General features: G+C 35.1%; 1 pseudogene; it reads right to left on the reverse strand.

The window, feature by feature from the left end:
* Positions 1–9: 9 nt before the first annotated feature.
* LOC145642919 (uncharacterized) lies at positions 10–24,727 on the reverse strand (annotated as a pseudogene).
* Positions 24,728–25,945: the final 1,218 nt, after the last annotated feature.

Below are 25,945 nucleotides of genomic sequence, written 5' to 3' on the forward strand. Positions count from 1 at the left end.
ATACACTTCTTATAGAACTCTTAGCATGATGTTGGAAAGATATGCTCCTTCTGGGTAGGATGGGTCAATAGGGTGATCACATGCTGCTCCTGCTTGCCGGAGTACGGTCACCTTTTTGCCTGCCATTGCTGCTGCACCCTGTAGAATAACATGCAACTTAGAAACAATGCGACTTAGAAACAATCAAAATCACTTTGCATATTGAAATGAATAATGCTACATTTTTTTGTACAAATTTTTACCTAGACTCTAGTCTAGGATGAAATCCCTGCACCCCCTTGCAAACGACGCTGTATCACTATTGTTTTTAATTTCTTTCACCTTCAAACTACAGGACAATCTAACTTGATCTCCATCTTACATCTTTGTTGATCTCTCTGCCATTTCTACTTCTCCGTCGATCACAAAATAACTTTTGGTAGAATCGCTACATTTGCATGCTTTAAATATATTTATGAATTGCAGAGATTATTGTGTATTGATTTGATCAAAAATTGATTGTCGTAACTTACGATCCATTAGTTCAACAAGCAAATAACTAGTTTAATCAAACAGCCAAGCCATATCAAGAAACTAACACAAAAATTATAAAAATAATTTGATCCAATATTTCCTAATTTTTTTGTGGGATGAAGATATGGAATTATATATGCTAGTTTACTGTTGTGGTGGAGGCGATGACGACGCAACTAAAGTTGTCGATTACTTATTGTTCCAATTTTTAATTTACTTTGTAGTTGATGCCAAATATGAAAGTAATAGAGAAGGAGAAGAAAAAGATGAAGAATGAAGCTTAGAGGATTGTAGAGTATTAAGAAAGAGAGAAAATTATGAAGACTAAAGCTCAAGAAAAGATACCAGAAACACCGTACCGTACTGTATAATGAATTTGTTCATGAATGAAAGACAAACATAAATGAACATACAATATTTTGTAATTGAACATTTAATTATGGTTTGATAGAACATTTACTTATTTTCATAGATGATAAAAAATTTATAAAAGTTATCTTTTTTGTATTATTAAAGGAATTTGAGGATAATTATTGAGGCTTATGTGAAAAATAAACATATATTAAAATTTTGTGGAGTATATAAAGTATATAATATTTATTCATATGAAAATGAACATAAAATAATATATAAATGAGCATTTTTTTTTTTTTTATCATTTTCATGTAAAGCTATAGAAAATCAAATTGTTTTTGAAATTCCTTATTAAATATGTAGAAAATATATAAAGATCGAAGATGAAAAAAGTGTGGACATTTATCAGAAATCTAATGATCGTCTATTAATATGCGAATAACGATCATATACTAATATATAAATAAACATTTATCAAAATGAAAATGAACATTCAACAAAAAGAATGTATTGTAGTTCATCAAGTAAACACTATAGGTTGTGCAATATGAGTTTGTTCTCCTGTAGCTATTGATTTAACTATATTGTCAATATATCCATAACTTGATGTACGTGTATAAATATGACAATGAACATGCATCCATTTCTAGATGAGCATATTTCAATACAAGAATGAACATTTATTAAAATATCCTGAATTTAAAAAGAAAATTAACAAATGTCTTAACCGTGCATTTAAATTATGGGATTGAACAATTGCAATACTATATGTATAAACATCTACTAAAAAATCGAAATATACATCTATTAATATCCTGGCTATGCATCTACATGAGAATGAGCAAAAGGCTTTGATAAGAACATCAAATTTATTTATAAGTAGTTTAAATATAATAAATATGAACATTAGACGCTATATATACATAAAAATGAACCTAAAAGAGTATAGAAACTGACGTGATCAACATAATATGTAAATGAGCATCTACTCACATATAAATGAACTTATAATGGAATGATAATGAACATGGCATAAAATTAATGAGCATTAAAAAATATATGTGGTTAAACATATAAAGCTCAACTCAATGTTTTTAGTATCTTACTGCTTGCATAAAATATACTTTTATCTTAGGTGTGACATACAAATGATACATGCAGGCTAAGTAGTAAGTACTACATATACTTAATTACCTACTACTCCATACTGTACATAAAAAAGAGTACGTATTTATAACAATCAATACACATTATTTACAAAACGTGAATGAATGTCTATCAAAATTGAAATAATAAACTTATCAAAATAAAAATGAACATTTATCAATATGAAAATGAACATTTATCAATATGAAAATGAACATTTATTAATACGAAAACAAACATACACCATGTATATATCAATATCGCAATAAATATATATAAAATAAAGTGATCTTGTATCAATATGGAAATGAACATTTATCAATATGAAAATGAACATTAATAAAGTTAAAATAAAAATAAAACTACTTTAATAATTTTTTTTGATTTGGGAAAGAAAAAGAAAGCAACTATGCTTATGATAACTGTCAATTAGAAAGAGAAAGCAGAATTAGAGACTAAAAAATTTAAGAGGGACAAATATTGATGGGAAATTTAATCAATGAAATTTTTGTTGATTGAATTTCCATGAAAATTACTAGTAGAAGAACAAATCACGCACTTCTAAGTCACATAGACGATTAATCGATTATTCATCTCCGCCATCGCCGCCGACGACGACTTTAGTGTTGGAGGTTTTGGAATGCAGAACCATGGAGGTAGTTTGGGGAGTGTTCAATAGTTAGATCATTACTTGCTAGAAATCTCATTGTCGACGAGCGATCTTGATGGTTTTATGAAGCGTGTCATTTTGATGCGTTTAGATACTGGGTTAATAAGGAGGCTAAACACATCGTTTCAGAGGGAGTGTAGGTAGAGCTACATACACTAGAGTCTAGGGATATATAATTAATTTTTTTATAGGGGTGTCCATTCGGTTTTCGGTTTGGATTTAGCCCAAATCCAATCCAATCCAATCCGAAATATAATTCGATTTTCAAATTTTCAATCCGATCCGAATTACTCTCCTAAACCAATCCAATCCAATCCAATCCGAATTAAAATTCGGTTATTTGGATCCGATCCGAAAATCCGAATTAAAACTTTTATTTTTAGCATCTAATGGACTCATACAATAATGAAAATAAATACAAACACAATTATAAAAATCACATTTGTCCAAGCCTTAATATTAATACAAATCTTTAAAATAGACATGATTATATAAAATAAATTGTTCAATAGTAACTAATACTAGTACACCACTACACCTATAAGGAAACACCATTACAATAATAACATCAAGTACCAAATAGGCAAACATCAACTAGCAAGTAAACTTTCACCATGTTAGAGCCACTAACTTTCAACAGTAGGTAGCTAGCAGTAGCAACTCAAGACAGCAAGCAGTCCATATTTGAGTCATATTCATACATGCTTAATTTTATAATTCGGTTTTCGGTTTAGTTTGGATCCGATTAGGGTCAATCCGATCCGATCCGAAAATCCGATTTTTCAAAAAATCTCAATCCGATCCGATTCGATTTAAAGTTCAGATCCAATCCGAATTAATAATTCGGTTTGGATTGAATTGGATTTCGGTTTTAATCCGAATTATGGACACCCCTATTTTTTTGTATTGATAGTTTAGTCTGTGAGAGAAAATGGTTTTTTTTTTTGAAGGAGAAAATGTACTTTACATACTACCTCATGTTTTTTTAGTTGACACCTTTCTATTATTATGTTTGCCACAGCATGGGCTAAGGGGGGGATAGATGTCCCCTCCACTTTACCAAAAACATATTAGGTCAAATACATTATTTTGTGATATATTGAACCCTACAAGGTAAGGTGGAGCAGTGGTGAGTGTGGTAAGCTTTTATGCACGAGGTTTGGAGATTGAAACTTGGTGCATGCTTTACTTTACAATCAAGCTAGTCAAAATGTATTTTGTGAATAATGTAAAAATCAAATGGTATTAACTAAAAAAACGAAGTATAATACTTTCTTTGAATCTTTATAGTTGCAAGTTGCAACACTTTTCTAAAATGGAAATGTTATAATAGTTGTAACACACTATAAAAAAAAGGTTTTTATGATGAAAATTGTATTATTACCTTTATATAAAACACATGACCCACTTGATTTTACTCTTAACATGCTTTAACCCCATTTTTAGTGTATTATATCATGTGCGGTCCACTTTTCTTAAATATCGTGATAAAGCGTGTGTTACAAATATAAAGAAACGAAGGAAGTATCAAACAAATGCAAACCCACTTGAAAAATATACTACCCCCGTTAACGGTTATTTGCAACATATACTATAAATGGATGCTAACTATTATGTGCAACAAATGTTTTTTTTTTTTTTTAGGTAATCATTTCGCTCTATCTCTCTCCTCATCACATGCACTCAACTTTTTCTCTCTCCATTTTACTCTCACAAACAAATTTTGCCTAAGAGTCCGCAAACACCCCTTCTTGCAAATAATAGTTAACGGAGAAAGTACAAGTAAAAGTTATATGACTCACTATCAATCAAAACACAACCCAACTTTCATTGTCACTTATTTAATTTAATTATTTATTTATACATTTGGTATAGTGCAAATAGTTTATTAAATTTCTTAAATATGCAACCCACTTTGTTGATCCACCACAACAAACTTCTGACCCAAAGAAGTTATCCTTTTCTTTTCATACAAGTAGACCAAAAAGAAAAACACAAGATAGCTAGTAAAACAGATAAATTCCTACCGGTGCATTCAGTAACCTAATACTACATACATAGATATATAAACTAAACTTCAGTAGACACATGACATATCATAAATTACCTAGAAAGAATTAATATTTAAATAGAATTGAGACGTCTCATATAAGAATTTGTGAAATGTACCACTGTATTAGTTCATATAGAAAATAAATAATCAAAATTACAGAGGTTGCATCTGTGCAAGGATTGGCACTGTAATATTTCCTCTTTTGTTCATCTTTTGAAACAGCCTCTTTAATCTCTACCATCACAACTCATCATCTTTTAAAATGGTATTAAGTTTGTTTTCCAACAATGTAAAAGAAGCAACTTTTAAAAGTATAAATTCCTCCAAATGCTTATTCTACTCTGTATCCCTATTGTGACAGTAGAACTGAGAAAATGTGCTGAAATGCTTTTAGAGGAAAGAGGTTAGTACTTACCTGAATAACACGCATGAACAACCCACTCTGTGTCATAGCACCAGAACACGAGCAAGTCATTAAGATACCACCCTTTCTTGTCAATCTCATAGCTAAAGCATTTAGATTCCTGTACATTCCAGATGCATTGTGTAGAACCTGTAATATACAACTAACAATATAACCAAAGAGGATGCAGTAATTGACACAGTTTAAGATAAGATACATTCGTTTCAAAGAAAGACCTACTTAAAGGGCAGAAATTCTAATAAGCACCATGACATCTGACAAATTTTGAAATGGGCTAAAGATAATACCATTCCTCACAATATACAGCTCATATGTCAATTGTTTTAGGTCCTCAACCTGACTTTAACATAAGTCATAATGGAAAAGGAAAACTAATTTCAGATACTCAAAGCTCAGCAAATTAGTATCAATCAAATATCTTCTTGATTACAAGTGTTATTCTATAAAATAAATGGAGGTTTCACCATGCAAGTATTCCTCAGTACCATTGACGCAAATATGACAAAGGAGTTAAAACTGGATCCCAAGAATGTCCTGGGAAGGGGACCATTTTTGTCAGTTCTTCCTTAGCTTTATTAATTCTCTGCTCCACAATGCTCTTGTTTAAATTTCTGTTACGAAATCTTAAACTCTAGAAATTTCCAATTCCTAAGTGTTAAGTAGTTTTTATGTGACTCAATTTACCCCTGATTGTCATCTTCTCGCATCTTTATTCCCTTTTCTTGTAGTTTTTGTCTATTTTCCTAATCTCCTTCCTTATCTTGTTCTTTGGCAATAATCACATGATTTTGTACCTCTATCTTACTCCCATCTCTTATATGCTAACTGTCACGGACCCAAGTAGTCCACATCTCAATGCGGGTCAACCTCCGATAAAGGTCTATGCAAGAAGGAGGAAAGTCAAACAAGAACAAGGAAGGGCTGCACCAGAGAACAAAGAACAATCCCAAGCTTTGACAATTCCAAATTAGAAGGAGACAAAAGTAATTAAGGAGCAGGGAAGGGAAAGAAGGCAATTAACTTTAGCTTTGTTATTTAAATGTTTTTCCATATTAGTGTAATATTATCACATGTTCTCCCGACCACTAGTAATCCTTAGTATAAGAATTGTACTAGGAGTAGAAGGAGGATATCCAGAAATTAAGTAAGAACCCCTTTGAGAGTTGCAACCTCAAATTGCTAGAGAGATTGGCAGCCTAAAGTTGTTTGTATCCCCTGTTTACGAATTAATCAATCAAATTGCCAACCTTCCATTAATATTTGCTTCATTAACTTACAGTAGAATTCAGTCTATTACACTAACAATTGCGTATGAGTTCTTGACCTAGGATACTCGAGGATGTCACTTTCATGGCCCCGAAGCTTTTGCTTGGAGCCCGGAATGCGTTAAAGTAGAGGAAGGATTCCAGTTGGAGCAAAACACCACTTCATCAGAGGGAGCGGCCGAGCGCCCGCGTCATTCATGTACTTTTCAAGCAACAAGGATCAGGAGAGAGGAGTGGCCACTCCACCTAGCGACTCCTCAAAAGCGCTCGTTCCACCTTAAAGGAGTGGCCGCTCTCCACCATCGTAGGATTTTGGTAAAACCCTTGGGAGCGTCTCTGTGCATTTCAATTGGCTTTTTAGGCGTAAGTTGGGAGATTAGAGAAGGGGTATATCTATATACCTAATAGTCATGTAATTAGCCTTTTAACTAGATTTTAGACCAAAAATAGAGAGCTAGCTTAGATTTCTACGGAGAGAAAGTGTAGCAAGATTAAAAACTTCATTGTTCAAGCACTTTGTTTAGTAATCTCTTCTTCTCTATTTTCTTTTATTGGTTTTGTTCATCTTATTGTCATACGTTTTGCTTGATTTTCTTTTTTTGATTGCTTTGTTAATACTTGTTTGTGTTTCTCCCTTTTGTTAATCATGTCTAGCTTTGTGTTGATTGTGATTAGTTCTTTCATGTCTTCCATGTATTCTCTCTCCTTTCCAGGCTAAATTTTTAGCTAAGGGAGGGGGAGAAGAGCTCGTGATGATTGATTTCAAATGAGAATGGTTGATTATTCATTATCTACACCTTGTGATGCTTGGGAATGTTTTTTATGTCCTGTCCTTGGGGTTAATTTAGCGCTACTTAATCTCATGAATAGTATTGTTCTAATTTAGTTGCACAAAAGTGAACTATAATAGAACGTGATTGCCCAACTTTTCCTAACTAGTTGCTAGGGAGTGAGCTAGTTAGCTAGGAATTGCAAGTTTCATGTTTCCCTTGGTATTATGATCATAATTATCATTGTTGTTTGAAGGATTGGTTTAATATGCTAGAATCCCCCATTTCCCCTAGCACTTTTATTTGTCTTGAATCCGTATTTTTTTTTTTTTTAGTTTGTTCGTTTTAATTTGTGCTAGTTCGCTTTCAATATCAATCCCAAAATTACAAAAAACATTCACCCTTGTTACTCTTTTATCTTGGGACTTGATTGTTTTTCTTCCTGCCGAGTTTCAACCCTACTTACCATTTACTCATTTAATTCGTAGATACCAGTATCTCTAATCATGTAACAAATGATTTGTCGATTATGAGAACATTAAAACAATTCAAAATTGCCCAGTGGGATTACCGGATGGTCAAACAGTGAACGCGAATCAATTGGGTTCAGTTACACTAGAGGGTGGTCTTGCCATTGATAATGTGTTGTTTGTACCACAATTAAATTGTAATTTAAAATCTGTCACTCAACTCAGTGATGAATCTAGATGTACAATATAATCTACTAACAAAATTTGTGTTATTCAGGACTAGTTGACAAGGACGTTGATTGGCGTGGGTGAACGAGACAATGGACTTTATTTTTTCCGAGGTGTGCCGCAAGTGAAGGTGCTAGCAGTGGAGTGTGTGGTGGATCTTTGGCATCAACGCATGGGTCATCCGTCGAAGAAAGTCTTGAAGTTACTTCCGCCGCCTATAAGTAACAAAATTAGGAAGAATGATAATGTGTGTGATGCATGCCCTCGGCAAAACAATCTAGAGATAGGTTTCCTATTAGCGAAAATAAAGCCAGTAATTTGTTTGATCTAGTTCATATTGACTTGTGGGGGCCTTATAAGGTTGCCTCGTCGTGTGGTGCAAAATATTTTTTTTGACAATAATAGATGATTGAATCTAAGAGTGTTTGGATTTATTTGCTTAGCAATAAAACTGAAGTTGAATTTCATTTTATAAATTTTATTGCTTTGATAAAACGCCAATTTAATAGAGAAATAAAGGTGGTTCGAAGTGATAATGGTACCGAGTTTAATCATCTTAGGGGATATTTTGTCAAAAATGAGATTATTTTTTAGTCTTTTTGTGTTGGTACTCCTCAAAATAGTGGGAGAGTGGAGAGAAAAAACTTCAGGCACGAGCTTTACGATTTCAAGGTCGATTACCTATTATTTTATTTTTTTTATTGGGGGGGGGGGGTTGTGCTTTGACAGATTGTTATTTGATTAATCGTACTCCGAGTCCTTTACTTGAAAATAAAACTCCTTATGAAATGTTGTTTGGCAAAGTTCCTTCTTAGGAGTCAATTCGTGTGTTCGGATGTTTGTGTTATGCACATAATCAGAGAAGTAAAGGAGATAAATTTGAGTCTCGGGGTTGGAAGTGCATTTTTCTTGGTTACCTTTTGGAAAGAAGGGGTGGAAATTGTTTGATTTGGAATCAAGGGAGTACTTTGTGTCTAGGGACATGAAATTTCATGAGCACATTTTTCCTTATGTTGAGCACATGAATGAGACTTTGGTGTTCCAAGTAGAAGTGGAGATGTTGAGTGAAGACAGTGGTGACGAGTTTGAGCAATAGAACATTGGAGGTTTACAATATAATGAAGTTAGGGAGGAAATAAGGGGTGAGTTTGCTGGATTTGAGGAAGCCGAAGGGGATGGAGCATCCATCGGGGGTCCATCGACCGATGGCAGTACTCGGCCCCAGCAGCAGCACCCAACTGGCTAGCCTGTTGGTTTGTCATCGGCAGCTGACCAGAACCAGCAACAGAGCAGTCCATCTGGTGCCGCGAGAGAGCAGAGGCCGGCAGGGCACCCCACCATTGAGTGCTGGGCGTGATCAGAGCCCGTAGCAGCTCGATGGAGGGGCAGAGCATGCTCAAGCAGACTAGTCCGTAACCCAATTGCGGGGAGGTGAGGACAACCGCAACTTAGGTGCGGAGTGCACTGATGTGCATCAAAGTGAGATGTCGAATGAGGAAATGTTGGGTCGAGGAAAGCGGATAAAGTTTCCTTCAACAAAGCTTCGTGACTGTGTTACGCATATTATTCGGAAAAGTTAAGTCCCATCGTTGTCATCCGCAGAATCATCTTCCTCGGGTACTCCTTATCCTATAACCTATTTTTTTAAATTATGATCGGTTTACCGAGAAACATAGAAATTATATTGTTGTGACAGGGGCAAGAATTCCGAGATCCTTTAAAGAGGCAATAAGACATGAAGGGTGGAGAGAAGAAATGGCATCCGAGATAAAGGCCTTAGAAGATCAAGGTATGTGGACCTTGGAAACACTTCCGAAGGGAAGAATGCACTTGGAAGCAAGTGGGTTTACACTAAGAAGAGAGATGAGGAAGGCAAACTGATTCGATTGAAAGCTAGATTGGTGTGTCTTGGACATCATCAAGAGGAAGGCATAGACTATATTGAGACGTTTTCTCCTGTGGCAAAGATGTCTACAGTTCGTACTATAATGAGCCGTTTCTAGCTGTAGCAACAGTGAAGGAATGGGAAGTGCATCAGATGGATGTACACAATTCCTTTCTACATGGAGACTTAGAAGAGGAGATCTACATCAAAGTTCCCCCTAGATCTCAAAAAAAATAATTCAGATAAGGTGTGCAAAATGAAGAAATCGCTTTACGGGCTAAAACAGGCGCTTAGGTGTTGATTTGAGAAATTGTCCACCGTTGTTAAGAAATATACATTCAAGCAGTCATATTCAGATTATTCGTTGTTTACTTTGTCGAAAGGTAAATTGCAATTGAGTGTGTTAGTTTATGTGGAGGACATGATTATTGCGTGCAATAGTAAATTTGCATTGGAGAGTTTTAAAGCATATTTGTGTGAATGTTTTAAAATGAAAGATCTAGGTGCCCTGAAATATTTTTTGGGATTAGAAGTAGCCCGTAGCAAACATGGATTTTATGTTTGTCAGAGAAAGTATGGCTTGGATATTATTTCAGAAACAAGTTGTTTTACCTCGACACCTCCCTTGGGCTTGGGTCCCCTGAAACGGCTTCGGGAAAGTGTAGACTCGGGTATTGGAAAAGTGTCTAAAACAGGTGTCGATTTCAGATAATCAAGCTTTGTAAATTAAAATTTTAGGGTTTAATTCAAAATTTTACCAATTTCGTGAATTAGTACACATACAGACAATAAAAGTATAGGGCTTTTGGTCGCCTGGAAATTTCGATTTCAACGATGTATTTTCCAGCACATTGAACAGATCGCCGGTGAGTTATGGTTGCCATTTGTGGTGGCTGGTTGTTGAATGAAAGAACGAAGAAGTGTTTGCAAAAATAAATGATATGCCGCCTTTGAAATTAGAAAGAAAAGAGAAAGAGGGGTTTAAGGTTGAACTTTGAACTTTTGAAGCATGCATCTATACGAGCAAAATGAATTAATGGAGGAGAGAAGATATAAAGAGAAGAGTAGAAGCTAGAAGACTAAAATCACTATATAAATACTATACGAGCACAAGAAGACTAAAAATAAAAATGTATTGGAGTATGTTTATTGTTTAGGTTCCCAATGTATTGTTATTATTATTTATTTATTTTTTGAGTAAATGTTTATCATTAAGTGTGAAACATTAAAACATTTGTTTTTTTTCTATGTACCTTGTATAATTTTAAATTTGTTAATAAATTCATTTTGAAACATGTCATTTCTGAAATTTGAATCTTATTTTTAAAATTTTAATTAGTTTATTTCCCAGCAACTTAATAAATGTACTCCGTATTCGTAAATTGTTAGTAATATTTTTTTTTTGTATTTTTTGAAAAATATACTCCGTAGCTTATTATTACGTATTTTGGGTATATTAAGCTAAAATTCTTTTATTTTTACAAGAACATATTACAAAAATAATAGATAACTTCATTTTCCCCTCAAAAAAAGATAAGCTTATGTTCTCCAAAAAAATAGTTTACTTTGTTTTTATTTTTTAAAAATAGTTTATAATTCCTTCAAAAAGAATTGTTTATAATGAAAGATCTACAAAATCCAATTCTAATCGCATAACTGACATAAATTGTATTGTACAATTTATTAAAAAAACTTCAAGTGTTGTACAAGTAACAATCAACTATTGAAATTATCTTTAACTTAATAAGAGCTCGAGCTATCTTTCCTTCAAAAAAAAAAAAAAAAAAAAACAAAATTATCTTAATAAAACTATTATGGATTTAATTTCAATATTATCAAATTATTGCGGAGTATTTGTAAATCAAATACTACATATTTAATAATTTTTTTTAAAAAAATTAGTAACATAAGAAACTAAAGTAAGTATTTTTTCAAGGGGTTTATAGCCAAAAAAAAAAAAGGAAAAGAATGTAATGTTAATATTTTAAGAAATTCACAATTTAAAATTAATTTTAAAAAATTATCTTAATGTAACCATTATAGTATTATGGATAAAATTTACAATATTCACTAATTTTTTTAAAAATAAAATCTAATATATAACTAATATATAAAGCTAAACTTTTAGCCAGGTCACGATACAGCGACACTTGGCGTTCCAATTTTTCGCCAAGTGTCGCGCCACGTATGATAGATATTAATAGACTTCATAAGATAAAAAAAAGTAAGTTTACAATTCTATTTGGATAGAATTTTAGGATAAAATCGTTAGTTTAGAGTTTTATTTTCGATAAAATTCCAATATTTCAGATGTATAAATTGATTTATAATTTTATTCGAAAAAATTATTAGATTATAATTCTAAAAAGTTATCACATAAAAAAAAAATTATATCATAATATTTTTTGGAGCGAAGGAAGTAGTTCAAAGCGTAAAACATTTTTAATATATACTAATCGGTTAAAATAATACACTTCACAATCTAATATAATTTTATTACTATGTAAACCTGTCAATTAGGGTCGGGTCATGAGTCATCACGGATTGAGTCACTTTAGGTTATGAGTTAAGAAATGTTCAACTCTTGCCCAAAATTTTGGGTGAACCCAACGGACTTTGAACATTTATTTTTTAATTTATTTTTTGTTAATTTTTTATTTTTTAAAATGTATAAATCGAACATTTCAATCAATAGATAGCAAATAGTCACAAAAGCACATCAATTCCTGATATTTTTTTTAAAGGAATTCCTAACTAATTTTGTATCAATGATATATTTTAATATTTGGTATATAGATTAAAAATTTATCTTAGATTCAATAAACAACCCGGGCATCGCACGGGCTCAAAACTAATATATATATATATATATATATATATATATATATATATATATATATATATATATATATATATATATATATATATATATATATAAAGGAGAGTTTTTTCCCGAGTTTTTAGAGAGCCATGTAGGATTTAATTTTCTTAGCGCGCCACGTAGGATTATAAATTTAAGTTGTAGCCAATTAAATAAGAGATTATTAATTTCTTTTACAATTAAACAATTCAAATGCCACGTAAGCAAAATTGACGAATGGTATTTTAATGTTTAAATTAATTAAATACAAAATATTATCTTTTGAGATTAGGAATTTTATCTAATATTTTAAAACTAATATAATAACAATTTTAATCACATAAATATGAAAAATATTTTTTAAAAAAATACTAACAAACCGTGCATCGCACGGGCTTCATCTAGTATTATGTATTTTTAAAAATTTAGAGTCACATAAGCAACTTAAAGTCCGTATTTTTTTCAAGGAGTTTAAAAAAAAAATAAGAAAAACAAATAAGTTATCACAATTGAACAAATTATATTGACTAATCATGAACCAATAATAATTGACGATTTTTAAAGGCAACCAATATCACTAATCATGAACCAATAATAATTGACGAGATAGATAAGTTATAGACCTAAGATTATTCTAATATCACACGTATTATAAGATCACATACATATTCTATATTATTAAGATCTTTAGAGGCATGTAATATGATTAATCATGTACCACTAATGGATGAATAAATGATAAGCTCGTACCTAGACCTTAGATCACATATTCTATAATACGATCTTTAAAGCCAATTAATATGATTGATCATGTACCAATAATATAATTGATGAAATAGATAATTAATTCGTATCCAGACCTAAGATTACTTAATATCAAACCTATTACAATTAAGATCACATGTGTTATATTGTGATATTTAAAGGCATATAATATGATTGATCATGTACCAATAATTGATGAAATAGATAATTAGTTCATATACAGACCTACCATTACTTAATATCAAACCTATTATAAGATCACATGTTCTATATTGCGGTCTTTATTCAAAGCCGACTAATATGATTGATCATGTACCAATTGATGAAATAGATAATTAGTTCGTATCCACACCTACTATTACTTAATATCAAAGCTATTGTAACTTTATAAGATCACATGTTCTATATCATATGTATTATAAGATCACATGTTCTATGTTACGATATTTTAATGCGGCCAATTGATGAGTGTCATTTATGGCACTCATAGGGTAGTGTTTTAGGATGTTTTCACCTTATTTTTCATGCTTTTCTTTTATCATTTTGGTCATTTCTCCTTTAGTTTCTCTATTTCTTCTTTCTTCGTGTTTTACTTTTCTTTATGTGGTTTTCTTCGTGTTTCTCTTTTTTATTGCTCTTTTTCTCTTCTATTTTCTCTCTTTGGTTTCTTTTGTAGGTGCTTAAGGAGTTAGCTTCGCAAAGGAATCAAGACGAGCAAAAGAGCTAAGCAAAGGAGATTCAAGCCTTTTGGAAAGGGCTTGGAGAGGGCTCGGAGAGGGAGCTCTGCATCTTTTCATTGCTGCGGGCGCAGGTCCTGAGGGCCGCGGGCGCGGGTAAAGTGCATCAAGTTGGTGATTTTTGGCAGGAACTCTCCGCGCTCTAGCCGCGGTCTAGCCGTGGGCGCGGAGAATCCAGAGAGAATGCTCCAGTTAGAGAGACCGCGGCCCCCTGTCTTCACCAGGAACAGGGCATCTGCCGCGCCCTGAGCCGCGAGCGTGGGTGTCTTCGCTACAGGCGCGACCTTCTGTTGCGCACACACACCAGTTGGCAGTCCTTATAACCCCAAAACGCACCCTACTATTTCATTTCTCTCATTTTTCCCTCCTAAAACCCTATACCCTCTCTTGCAAAATCAAACCTATTTCACCTCTTTTGCTATCATTTCAACATTAATTACAATTGCCACATCAAGTTTTCAAATTTCAATCCCAAAAATTTCAGATTTTCTACCCCAATTCAATAAAAAATTGGGACTTTTTCAACTTTTTGAAGTTTTGTGTTGAGGTTTGGAGCTTGTTTTTGGGAGTTCTATTTGTTCTTAAATCTTCATTTTGGGCATTTTACAAGCATTTCAAGGCTTCATTGAGGTATGGTTTCTTATTTTCTAGTCATCTTCTTCCTCTTTGTTCAAGCTTGAAACCCTTGTTTTGCTTTCATGGTGGAACTCTATCGTTAGTTCTTTTCACTTGAAACTTGTGTTGAATGATATCATTGAGTGTTGAATTGAAGCTTCTTCATGATAAATGTGTAAGATTTGATTCTTGAACAACCATTGTTGGCTATTTTCTCTCTCATGGGTATTCTTTATGATGGTTTTGTTGGGGTTTGGTAAGTCCAACTTACCGCGGAAACAACCCTGACCCAAAGAACCACTTGAAATTAATAAAACCATAAAGCATAACAAATAAACATAAAAGGATAAAATCGGAATTTACCTTTGATGCGTGCTTCGCCCTCAAAGTCAGGCTCTTACTTGAAAGCTTTAGCCCCACTCACACGAGAGCTTCCAACGAAAGTCCACCCGCAAAAACTACTAGCGACTTTAAGGTCCGTTACCTCGAGGTTAGCGAGGTCCGACCAAAACCCGAGTATTATGTGAGTTTAAGAGTTTTTGCTAATGCAATGCTCTATTGAACTCATACTCAAGCACTCTTCCCAAAAACCCAAGATGGGTATTTAAAGGCAAGAGGGAGAGTGGGAATTTCTATCCCATCAATGTGGGAGTCATGAAATTCCACAATTTATTTTAAAGCTAAATTAAAATAAATAAGCAAACTAATAATAAATCTACAAGTGGCACTATCATATGTAAAGGGTGGTGAGGACCACATGGAGAGTAGGGGACCATACTTGCTTCACACTCAATGCTCTCCTGTGCCACATGTCCCTCACCCCACTTGCTTTCCGTATACTCCCACTTGCTCCCCTAGTACACGGCCCTATGGCCCAGCCACAGCCCGCCTAGTGCCCAGCCCGTGCGTGCGCTGCTAGTTGCTGCTAGCATGCACAGCTTGCGGCAGCTAGCTGCTGCTAGCATGCGATGCTTGCGGCTGCTAGCACGCTGCTAGTTGTGGTGCGCTAGCACGCACCAGCCGGCCGTGCATGGCTCGGCTTGGTGCGCTTGCTAGCCACCTATGCTAGGACATTTTTGCCCCTAGTACTCGGATGCTCGGGGGACTCCGATGCTAGGGGTATTTTGGGAAATATTGGCGATTTATTATTATTTGCGCGTCTCATCATTTATTATTTCTGACTCGACTTCCGACGATCGGTTTCGATGCTCTAAGTTCGAATTTCCGACGTCTAAATATTTAATACTCGAGCGACGAATTAAATTCTTTCGAATAAATTCGTCGAGTCGATTCGTTTACTGCAAAGGGTGTGACCCGAAGGGTTCAGTCAAGATTAAGCTGTAATATTAATTATGCATTAATATTACTAATCGGAAGCGACCTCCACCTAGACATTCCGATCACTTGACCTTACTGAATATATTAGCTTTCTAATAATTCTAAACCTACTAACGGAATAGTACACTTGTTCGAAGGACACCATTCCTTTCAATCTCCCACTTGTCCTTCCGGACAAGTGCGCATTTAGTGAACAACCTTTTTCCTATGTCACTTAATGTCTCTTCATGAACTATAAGGTAAGATTATTTCGTCATCCTTATTACGTCCAGAAGTGTTTCTCAATTCCGAGTCCGAATGTCAATAAACAGATGATTTCTAAAATCCATCCGAGCACGCCATGCATTTTTACAGTCTCGCTCTACGAGAGGCCTTGTATACAACAAAGACATATTCCCTATTTTAGTAGGGGGACATTCCCAGTCTTGTAATGTAGCTCCTCTTACTGAGAGGACCTAGCCGCTCGAGTGTTGCCGTTATAATCCCCTATTACGGCAGACGTTTGACAACATCAAAGCGGACTAGTACTCAAACAAGAGAACTCACAAGACTCATGGTCGAGGAAATAGGTTCCGATAGCAATAATGAGAAGTATACTTATGATGATTTTTAATCACTTAAAGTATTCTCATAGGTCGATCCAGTATGGTTCTAAACCAATACATGTGCAAATGATTTATGACAATCATGTCCTCATATCACAAGAAACAGTGCTATAAATCAGACTACACACTAATCTCAATTGGTCATTAATCGTCCATCGTTTAAATGACCTCGATTAGGGATAATTTTTGATTATAATACTCAATGTTCACTTAATAGGTGTTTCCTTACAAAGACTGGTCTTGATACCCTATTTTGAATATTCCAAGAATCGAATGGACTCATTATTTAATCCTAAACCACAATTAAATAGCAAACAGAGTGATAAAATATTGCATGAAATTTATATTACCCCAAAACTTGAATGATTTTTCTTAGTGTCTTACATTAAATGTTCAAAATTTAACTAAAACACTAAACAAGGAAATCAAAGCCAGTCTCCTACATGCCTAATTCCCATTGCCTCAAAGCCAAGCTTGAATGATTTTTCTTAGTGCTTCACTTGAGGCAAAGGTTTAGTAAGTGGATCGGCTACATTGTCATCCGTTCCAACTTTGCAAATTCTGATTTCACCTTCTGATTTCCATTCTTGAATCATGTGAAACCGCTGTTTGACATGTTTGACTTTCTGATGTTCCCTTGGCTCTCTGGCCTGAGCAATAGCTCCATTGTTGTCGCAATAGAGGGATTCAAGAACAGACTTGGCATATTCAGTGCACATTCTATCACAGTTTATGCGATCTTCAAAAGAAAAGCATTGAGAGGTAGCTTTGAGAGTAGTTCCTTATGTGAAGAAGTGTTCGGGCCAAGGTATTCTTCTTAGATCTGATAGTGCTCTACAATTTGAAGGTTGGATTCAGATTGGGCAGGTTTCCCATTTACTTGACGATCTTTGACGGGTTGGTTTGTATTACTTGGTTTATCTCCTGTGTCATGGAAGACCGAGAAACAACCAACGGTGGCTACAAGTTCGTCAGAAGTAGAATATCGATCAATGGCTACATGTGAATTGAAGTGGTTGAAGAGAATGCTTTATAATTTAGAAGTTGAACACAAGCAAGGGATGAAAGTTTTCTGTGATAGTCAATCAGCCCTACATATTGCTAATAAAGAGGGTCTCATATTGAAGTTGATTGTCATTATATTCGAGATGCAAATTGAAGTTGTTGTTATAGATATTAATTATATCTGAACACAACCAAGCATATTGAAGTTGATTGTCATTATATTCGAGATGCAAATAAAGAGGGTCTCATATGTCTATTATATGTGTCTAAGAAGATACAGTTAGCAGATATCTTCACAAAGGCATTGGGTAAGGCACAATTTGAGTTTATTCTTAGCAAAATGGGCATTCGAGATCTCCATGCTCCATCTTGAGGGGGGATGTTGAGATAATATTATATATGTAAAGATAATATTTAGGAAATATTGTTAGGAGTCCTTAATTATCTTTATGTTAATATTTGATTCCTAAGATGATTAGGAATATATTTTGTAAACAATATATGTACACGTTTGAGCATAATGAGAAATTGAGGTATTGAGTTAATTTGACATTAATCTTATTACCTAATCTTATATTTTTATCCCTTAATCCTTCTACAGGATCCCACAAAAAAGCTTTTCTCCTCGTAGCAAGCACTATCAGTTTGACAAAATGACATATGACGTCTTAAGTTTGCGGCCTACCTTCAGATATAATTAATATCTATAACAAGTTTGCAAATCCAAAAGACAAATAAATAGGTTTTCCTAATGGCTACCTATGGCTGGTAGGCCCATGCAGGTTGAACGTGCTGGTGACACAAAGTACTTGTATACATCCTATTTTATTGGTGCAAGGAGAGGCCTAGGCAAGGAAACTATGTTCTTTTGGAGTAAGATAAGGAGCAAAATATTCTTTGGGGTAGTGCCTTTATGCTAAAACTTTGACGCATTGTTTGAAAGGATTGATAGCAGATATAAAGTGACTGAAATTTGGAATTATGCAGAAAGGAAATCCCAAAAATTCCACTCTCAGACTTGTAGCATAATTAACATTGTGCTTTTATACATAGTTCTTTAAAGATTTAAATTTGAATTTTGCTGCCCTTAGGTTGCATTTATACTTAGTATAAATTATATTAATTAATCGGACAAACAAAAGCTGGGTTCTTTATCTAAATCAAATTTGCAAGTAACAAATAAAGGGGTTGCTAACTTATTGGTCAAACGGATCAAAAACTGCCTATCGAAACGAAAAAAACTAAACTTATATTAAATCAGGTTCTCATACAAGTGTCTTAAGTAAAACTTATACTCGGTGTTAAATTCTTTTATATAGCAGTTAACATGTGAAAAGTTTTACAAAACATCAACTAAATGTAAACTCCTATCCTAATAGTAGGCTGACCATTAAAATAAGCACCAAGCTAAGAACAGCAAAAGCAGCAAACCTGAGGTAGAAAAAGCTGTAGGGGCTTAATGCTTGATTTACCAAGAAACAGATCAAGGATCAGGACCTAGTACATTTCAATTTTATCCTGCGACGGAAGCACATCAATACTTTATTAAGTGTTGATTCTACGGAGCTTATTTACTTACTTCCCGTGTCTTTATTTAGCTGACACACTTTGACTTTTATCACAATTTGACCATCAATATCTTTGATTATTTATCTATAAAACTTATAACAAGTTAAAATTTCAATAATATACATTAGGAAAAATCTAATATCTTACTTATTAACACCTGCTTATGAATAATAGCCAAAAATGATGGTCAAAGATAAGCTAAAATCAATATATGTCAACTAAATAGAGACAGAGTGAGCAGTACTTGACTAAAAATCTAAAATTGTGCTGGAAATCGAAATCGGGAAGAAGAGAAATTTTTTTATGATTTAACTTCGAATTGCAAGAACCCAAATGACTTATTGCTAGCGAGCTAACTTTGAATCCACATTTCAGATGAGAAGGTCAACATATTAACAATTACGTCATCACCAAAATGCAGTCAAGTTTTAGCCTTTTCTATTAACCAATAAAGTTCATGCAAACTTTAACTGACCTCTTTCTGTGGAGCCAATTTAGGAGGGTCTAAAATGACAATATCCCATGTCTAGTTTCTAGCAGCAGCTTTCTTCATAAAGTCAGATGCATCTTGCTTTAAAAATGTTACCCTCTCAGATTCTAGGCCATTGAGTACAACATTTTTTTCTGCAAGCTCCAGAGTAGGCATCGATGAATCAATACCTTGTAACAGATAACAATTTTTAGTATTCATCCTCATGACAGATGCACACAATATAACTTAGAAACATGGTTTATCATGGTTTGAAACTACAATTTGTCTTACATCCAGTGATAATTATTAATTTAATGATTTGACAGCTAAATAGAACCATAGGAATACATTAATAGCTTTTGAGGTACATAAGAACATAACCTAGTCATTAAGGCTAGGAAAAGTAAATCGGAACTGTTTCTTTTTCCCATTTCCAAAACTCCATTTTTGTTAGAGGATGTTTGTTTGTATTTCCATCTTTCTTCCTCCTCTAGATTGAACAATAAATGACAGCTCAACTTCATGAACGTAAAAATTACATAGTCTTATGAGCCTCCCAATATTCATATCCTTTGTCTTAATAGGTCTAGAAAATATTACAGCTTGTGCACAAGAAGTACCAATTTTAAATTCAGACTTTCCTAATTTTAAAAAAAAATTCTAAAATTAAGTGACCTTTATAGACTTATAGTTATATCCAAAAACAATTGCAAGCCTACAACTCTACCAAAAAAAAAAAAAAAAACCCAATACTATGAAGCGTATGTCATAATTTATGATGTGAAAAGCAAAATTTCACATGTTAATTATGCCTTATAATATACTACCTCCGTTTTTATTTAGTTGACACGTTTTGACTTTAACACTATTCACACACCTCCCTTTGACCCTATTTTGTGCTTTATACGTAATGAAAAATATAGTAATGTGGGATCTTGTTAGATTCTGCACGTTATATCAATCAATCAATCAAAGCCTTAATCCCAAAAGTGGGGTCGGCTAACATGAGATTCTGCACGTTATATACTATTAGAATATCAACTTTTCATAATTTTTGCTTATCAATAATTAAAGATATTAATGATTGAATAAATGTATTGGCAAGCGTGACTAAAAAAACGTATCAACTAAAAGAGGAAGTAAGATTTAAGGCATTGGATAGCTGCCATAATATGCCTACATCATTCTCCACACAAAAGTGTGTCTATGCGTGCGTGTGTGTGTGTGTTGGGGGAATGGGGTAAAAATTTCAAAAATGTAATACATACCGGTTAATGACACAACACCACCACGTGCTGCATTAAGAGAAAATCCGCCACTATAGCAGCATATATCAAGGACCCTCTTGCCTTCTGCAATTGTTGCTATGAAATGACGGTTTTCACGTTGATCAGCATAAAATCCCGTTTTCTGTCCCTCAAGGGAAATAGCATTTATAATTTCATTTTCCTTCACCTGTAAAAGTTTCAGCAATTAGATTGCAAATACTGATTAGGGAATAATGAGTGAATAGGATCATAAAGCCATACTCACATAACTTTTCTCCACGTTAAACACAATATATTTAGAAAAAGCAAGTTATTTCTCTCTGTTTATGCCTTCTTTCAGGTTGTAAATACCTCTACTTGAGGAAGAGGAGCAACAGGTGCATGCTTCAACTACAAAAGGTCTAATCCCACTTCTTTTAACATGTCAACTGAAGGTCTCCAGTTTATATGACGTATTCCATCAACTTTATTGATACAAGCCTCTATTTCTAGTTTGTACTTCTCAACCCATGCAGCAGAAGATGCAACAACAGCTACATCACCAAACACATCAACAATAAGTCCAGACAACCTGAGTCCAGCATATGATATATAATGAGATGAAGAAAACACCAAAGACAATGTTACAAAAATGCATCATAGTCCGTGTAATAAACAATGAACAGAATTTTCTAATAATCATTAACTTGAAGTATGATATTCTTTTAAATGCTTTGTAAATATATAAATACTCCCAAGTTTGATGTACGCACCTGTCTCCTTCACTGTTGATAAGACGGTAGGCATTTGTATTTATAGAAGGGAGCCCCTAATTGTCTTCCTAAATCTGTGGCCGCATTTATTCTATGCTCCAGTAGCTCTCCATGTTCAATGCACTGTAGGCTCTCTACATATGTAGGAGAAAATATATTGAATTCATCCTTTGTGGAAGTAATAAGGAAAAATACATTATTCTCTTAAGACTAAATACCTCGAAGCTTCCTCCGCTAACTGCATTAGACGAACAAAAAACATAGAAACAGAGTTGTATAAGCCCCATCCTATTGGAATTTCTGCTCCATCAGCTACTAAAACAATTTCACCGGTCTTGGGCGGTGGCCTACCAATTATTCTATCCACTGCCCCACTATAGACCATAGGACTTCCATACTTAAAGAGTTGAGTCTTTCCTTTCTTCAGAACAACCTTTGCAACTCCTGCAAAGTATAGATATAATACTAGTGACAATTAGCATACAGTGGAAAAACAATGATGTCAGAGTACAAGGAAATCTATGATATTGATAAAACAAAAAAGCCCTTTCTCCAACCCCTCTTTATTCATTTAATTTTATTCCAAAATTGCAACTACTTATCAGCATCACTTCAAAGTGGTGCCACAAAAAGTCTCACTATTTTCAAAGTGGTGCTGCCCTCTACAGACTTGCAGAAAATATCAGTTTCCCCAACCTTTATTTCCCTGTAGACAGACCATTTGACCAAACCTTTGATGAGGACTTTTGACATTCTTGTTAGCAATATTCACTTCAGAATTTTCTACTCTTTAGAACCACCCACGTAAAATCTTAGACACAAACACAAATACAAAAACCCTAGATCCACGTCCTCAAAAACTTCTATTACTCCTATCCTTAGCTTAAAAATCAAATACAACATGTCTAATGAAAAAGATAAAAACTCCTCTCCTACAATAGTACGAAGAAGGTGATAAAAAACAAGTCCTCCCAGAAGAACAGTAAAATGTATGACTCCTCATTATGCTTTCTAATTCAATCCTGCACTCTTCTTACTATTCAAGGACTAATTTCAATCATAGGAATAAGTAGTATAAGAATAATTAAAGTATAATAAATACTACATTTAGAACCTTAAATGACAAGCTAAAAAAGTTGTTATATGTGAATATGTGATCATATAAAATTTATCATTAATAGTAACATTTCAGAGTGAAATTTGATATTGTATGGCTATTGTAATTAGTTATTTCATAGTTTAAGTTTGGGTCCAATTAAGCCAATTGGGCCTAGTCAGTAAATAATCCAATATTCCAAGGTCAAGGCCCAAGCCTCCATTAAGCCAAGTCAATCAAGTCAACATAAGGTCAAAGTGGCCCAAATTGTCATGATCAGCCCATGACTTAATCCGGCCCAATCATTCTCCTCCCTTTGTCATGCTAAGGTATAAAAGCCTTCAATTACATCATTTGTCATTCATATTCACAAAAAAGCCTCAAGCCTTAAATCTCTTGCATAGCTTTCTCTCTCTAAACACTGTTTGACTTCGGCATCGGAGGGTGTTGGACTTAATGATTTTGATGATGACACAACCTCACTTACTTACAAACTAATAAGTGCTTGATTGTTTAAGTGTGTACTCAGTTATAAAGACCAGGAGAATTAAGTGTCTTGTAAAAATACCATGAGGAACAAGAAGGCCAGAAGCAGAGCTAGCCATATAGAAGAGTTCCCTCACAGGAACTGGCGCTTCAGAAATGAAGACTGGAGAAGAGAAGGTCCCCTCAGGGAACAGAAGCTTCAGAGAAGAAGCCTCATCAGAGAAGAGAAGTTCCTCCCAAGGAACAGAAGCCTCGGAGTAGAAGCTTCATCAGAGAACATGAAGACTAAATATATTTTTATATTTTAGGATTTATGTAAGTATAAGATATTAAATGGCACTCGAAAAATCTGTGTGGAATTGGTCTAAAGAGATAAAATTGTGCATGCTAGTTTTTAGGTAAGTGGTTAAGTCTTTTAACGATTATCTTTTTCTTAACCAAAAAGATTTTATTTCTGATTTTCTAAAAATATCTTTTGCAAATAAAATCTCCCACGTTTTCTAAAAACTTGTGGCCTACTCCTCCATGATTTTCTTCAAGTCATGGTCGTGCACATTAAGGAGTTCATGTTTCCTTAATTTTAGGAACATGATCTTCTTAGTGGGTTGGAGTAGTGGCGTTGTGGATTTGCTGCACAGAGAAGTTTTTCTTAAACGAATTTTGGTCTATAAATAGCTGTTAATTTCAGATGGAAAAACTTACCCTTGCTCACATAATTTTTCAAGCTTTAAACGAGTTAAGAGTCAAATTCCACACAAGTTCATTAGAGTGTTCTTAATGTCCTTATACTAGAGTTTGTTTTTCTTTCGAGTTGTAATTGGGGAATGGGGAAGTTCGAGTGAACGTTTGTGTATGAGAAAGAGAAGAGAGAGAGAAGAGAAAGAGAAGAGAAAGAGAAGAGATAACAGAGAAGTGAGAAGAGAGAAAGAGAAGAGAAGAGTAACAAGTTGGGTGACTTGTTCCTCAGGGTCTTAAGTTCGTTGAGGAACTTGAGTTTGAGTCTTTAGCTTGTAATAGGATCATTTGCCCTATTATAGTGAAGATTCTTTTCCCAAAATCCCAAGTGGTCGTGGTTTTTCTCCTTGTTAGGGCCAAGGAGTTTTCCACGTAAAATCTCTCTTGCATTCTTTAGTTCCTTTAGTTTATCTTTCAGTTCCTTTAGCTAACTTAATTTTAATTCCGCAAAAAGTTAGGCTAAATTCTCATACTACAATTCAACCCCCCCTTCTTGTAGTATTCTTTGGAACAACAGAGGGGTTTTCCTCGGATCCACCCTCGAGGCCAGTTTACGTGTATTTGCTGTGTAGGAAACCTTCGGCCCAGCATCATTTGGACCGGACCAGTCTTCATCCACTTCCTTGGACCTTCGGCAAGGTCCCATTGTTTTCACCCGAAACAATTTGGCGCCGTCTGTGGGAAGACTTTCAAAAAATCTTTAAGCCAATCACAATCATCTTGTAAAAATCTTAGTAGCAATGGCTTTGAACCGCAAGAACAAGAGACTAAGCCAAGGAGCGGGCGAAAGGCCTAAGATTCCTCCACCATCACCTTCGCCAGACCGGAACTCTGCTAAGGGTGCCAGTTCGGGGGGATGATCATACCGGGAGGATTCTCTCTCTCTCGTAATTCACAACTCTCATCATAGACGGAGTCCTCAGAAGTCAGTCCGATCGTAGGACTCAATCAGTGCCCCAAAGCCAACCTTTGACCATCCGCTCTCACTCTCATACTTAGCCGAGGACCTCTTTAACGGGGCCCAGCTCGGAAGAAGTGGCAAGAGCACTGGCGGTGCTCATGGAGGCAATGAGGGCACAAAATATGCCTCCACCTCGTGACCGAACTCCTCCGCATACCAGGCATCAGCGAAGGAAGCTCGACCAAGAGGGGGGGAAGCCTCCTTCTTTCAGGGAGCTGGAAGAATGGGAAGAGGACACTTGGAAGACCGAAAGAGAGAGGAAAAAGAACCCTCACTTTTTTTAAAGGATCCTCCACTTCTCAGCTAGAAACTCATAAGAGCAGTAGCTCAGCCTCTCGGCCGGAAACGACTCACCGAGAGCGACCTAAGACTGTTCGCCGAAGCGTTCTCGACCGACTCGGCGGCAGGGAACCGAGTGTGCATAGCCGCCTCTCATTTCCTGTAGCCGAGGCCCGAACTTCCCAGCCAGGGACGAAAACCACTCCTACCTCTCTAAGAGGGCGGAGCGCGGTCCCTTCGGCCAGGAACAAAGGCAAGGCCGTGATGCTACCTACCAGTTCCCCATTCGAACAATGGATTCTAGTAGAGCATGTGCCTACGGTTAAAATACCGTCGCACATTACATATGATGGGACTTCAGATCCGAAGGACCATATTGCCTCTTACGAGGGGCACATGCATCTTTGCCCAAGGTCAGAAGCGACCTGGTGCAAATATTTTCCCACTAGTCTCAAGGGGGTCGCGCAAGCGTGGATCTCCAAGGGAGTAAAGGAAAGCTCTATAATGGGGTAGGACGACCTGTCCACAAAGTTCAAGAGCAAATTCTCCACGGCAAACCGCCGAGAGAAGACCAGTGCAGAGCTCATGGGCCTGCAGCAAGGGGAGACCGAGAGTCTCCGAGAC

The sequence above is a fragment of the Chenopodium album genome, chromosome 8 (assembly GCF_948465745.1).
Source record: "Chenopodium album chromosome 8, dcCheAlbu1.1, whole genome shotgun sequence".
In the NCBI taxonomy this organism is placed as follows: domain Eukaryota; kingdom Viridiplantae; phylum Streptophyta; class Magnoliopsida; order Caryophyllales; family Amaranthaceae; genus Chenopodium; species Chenopodium album.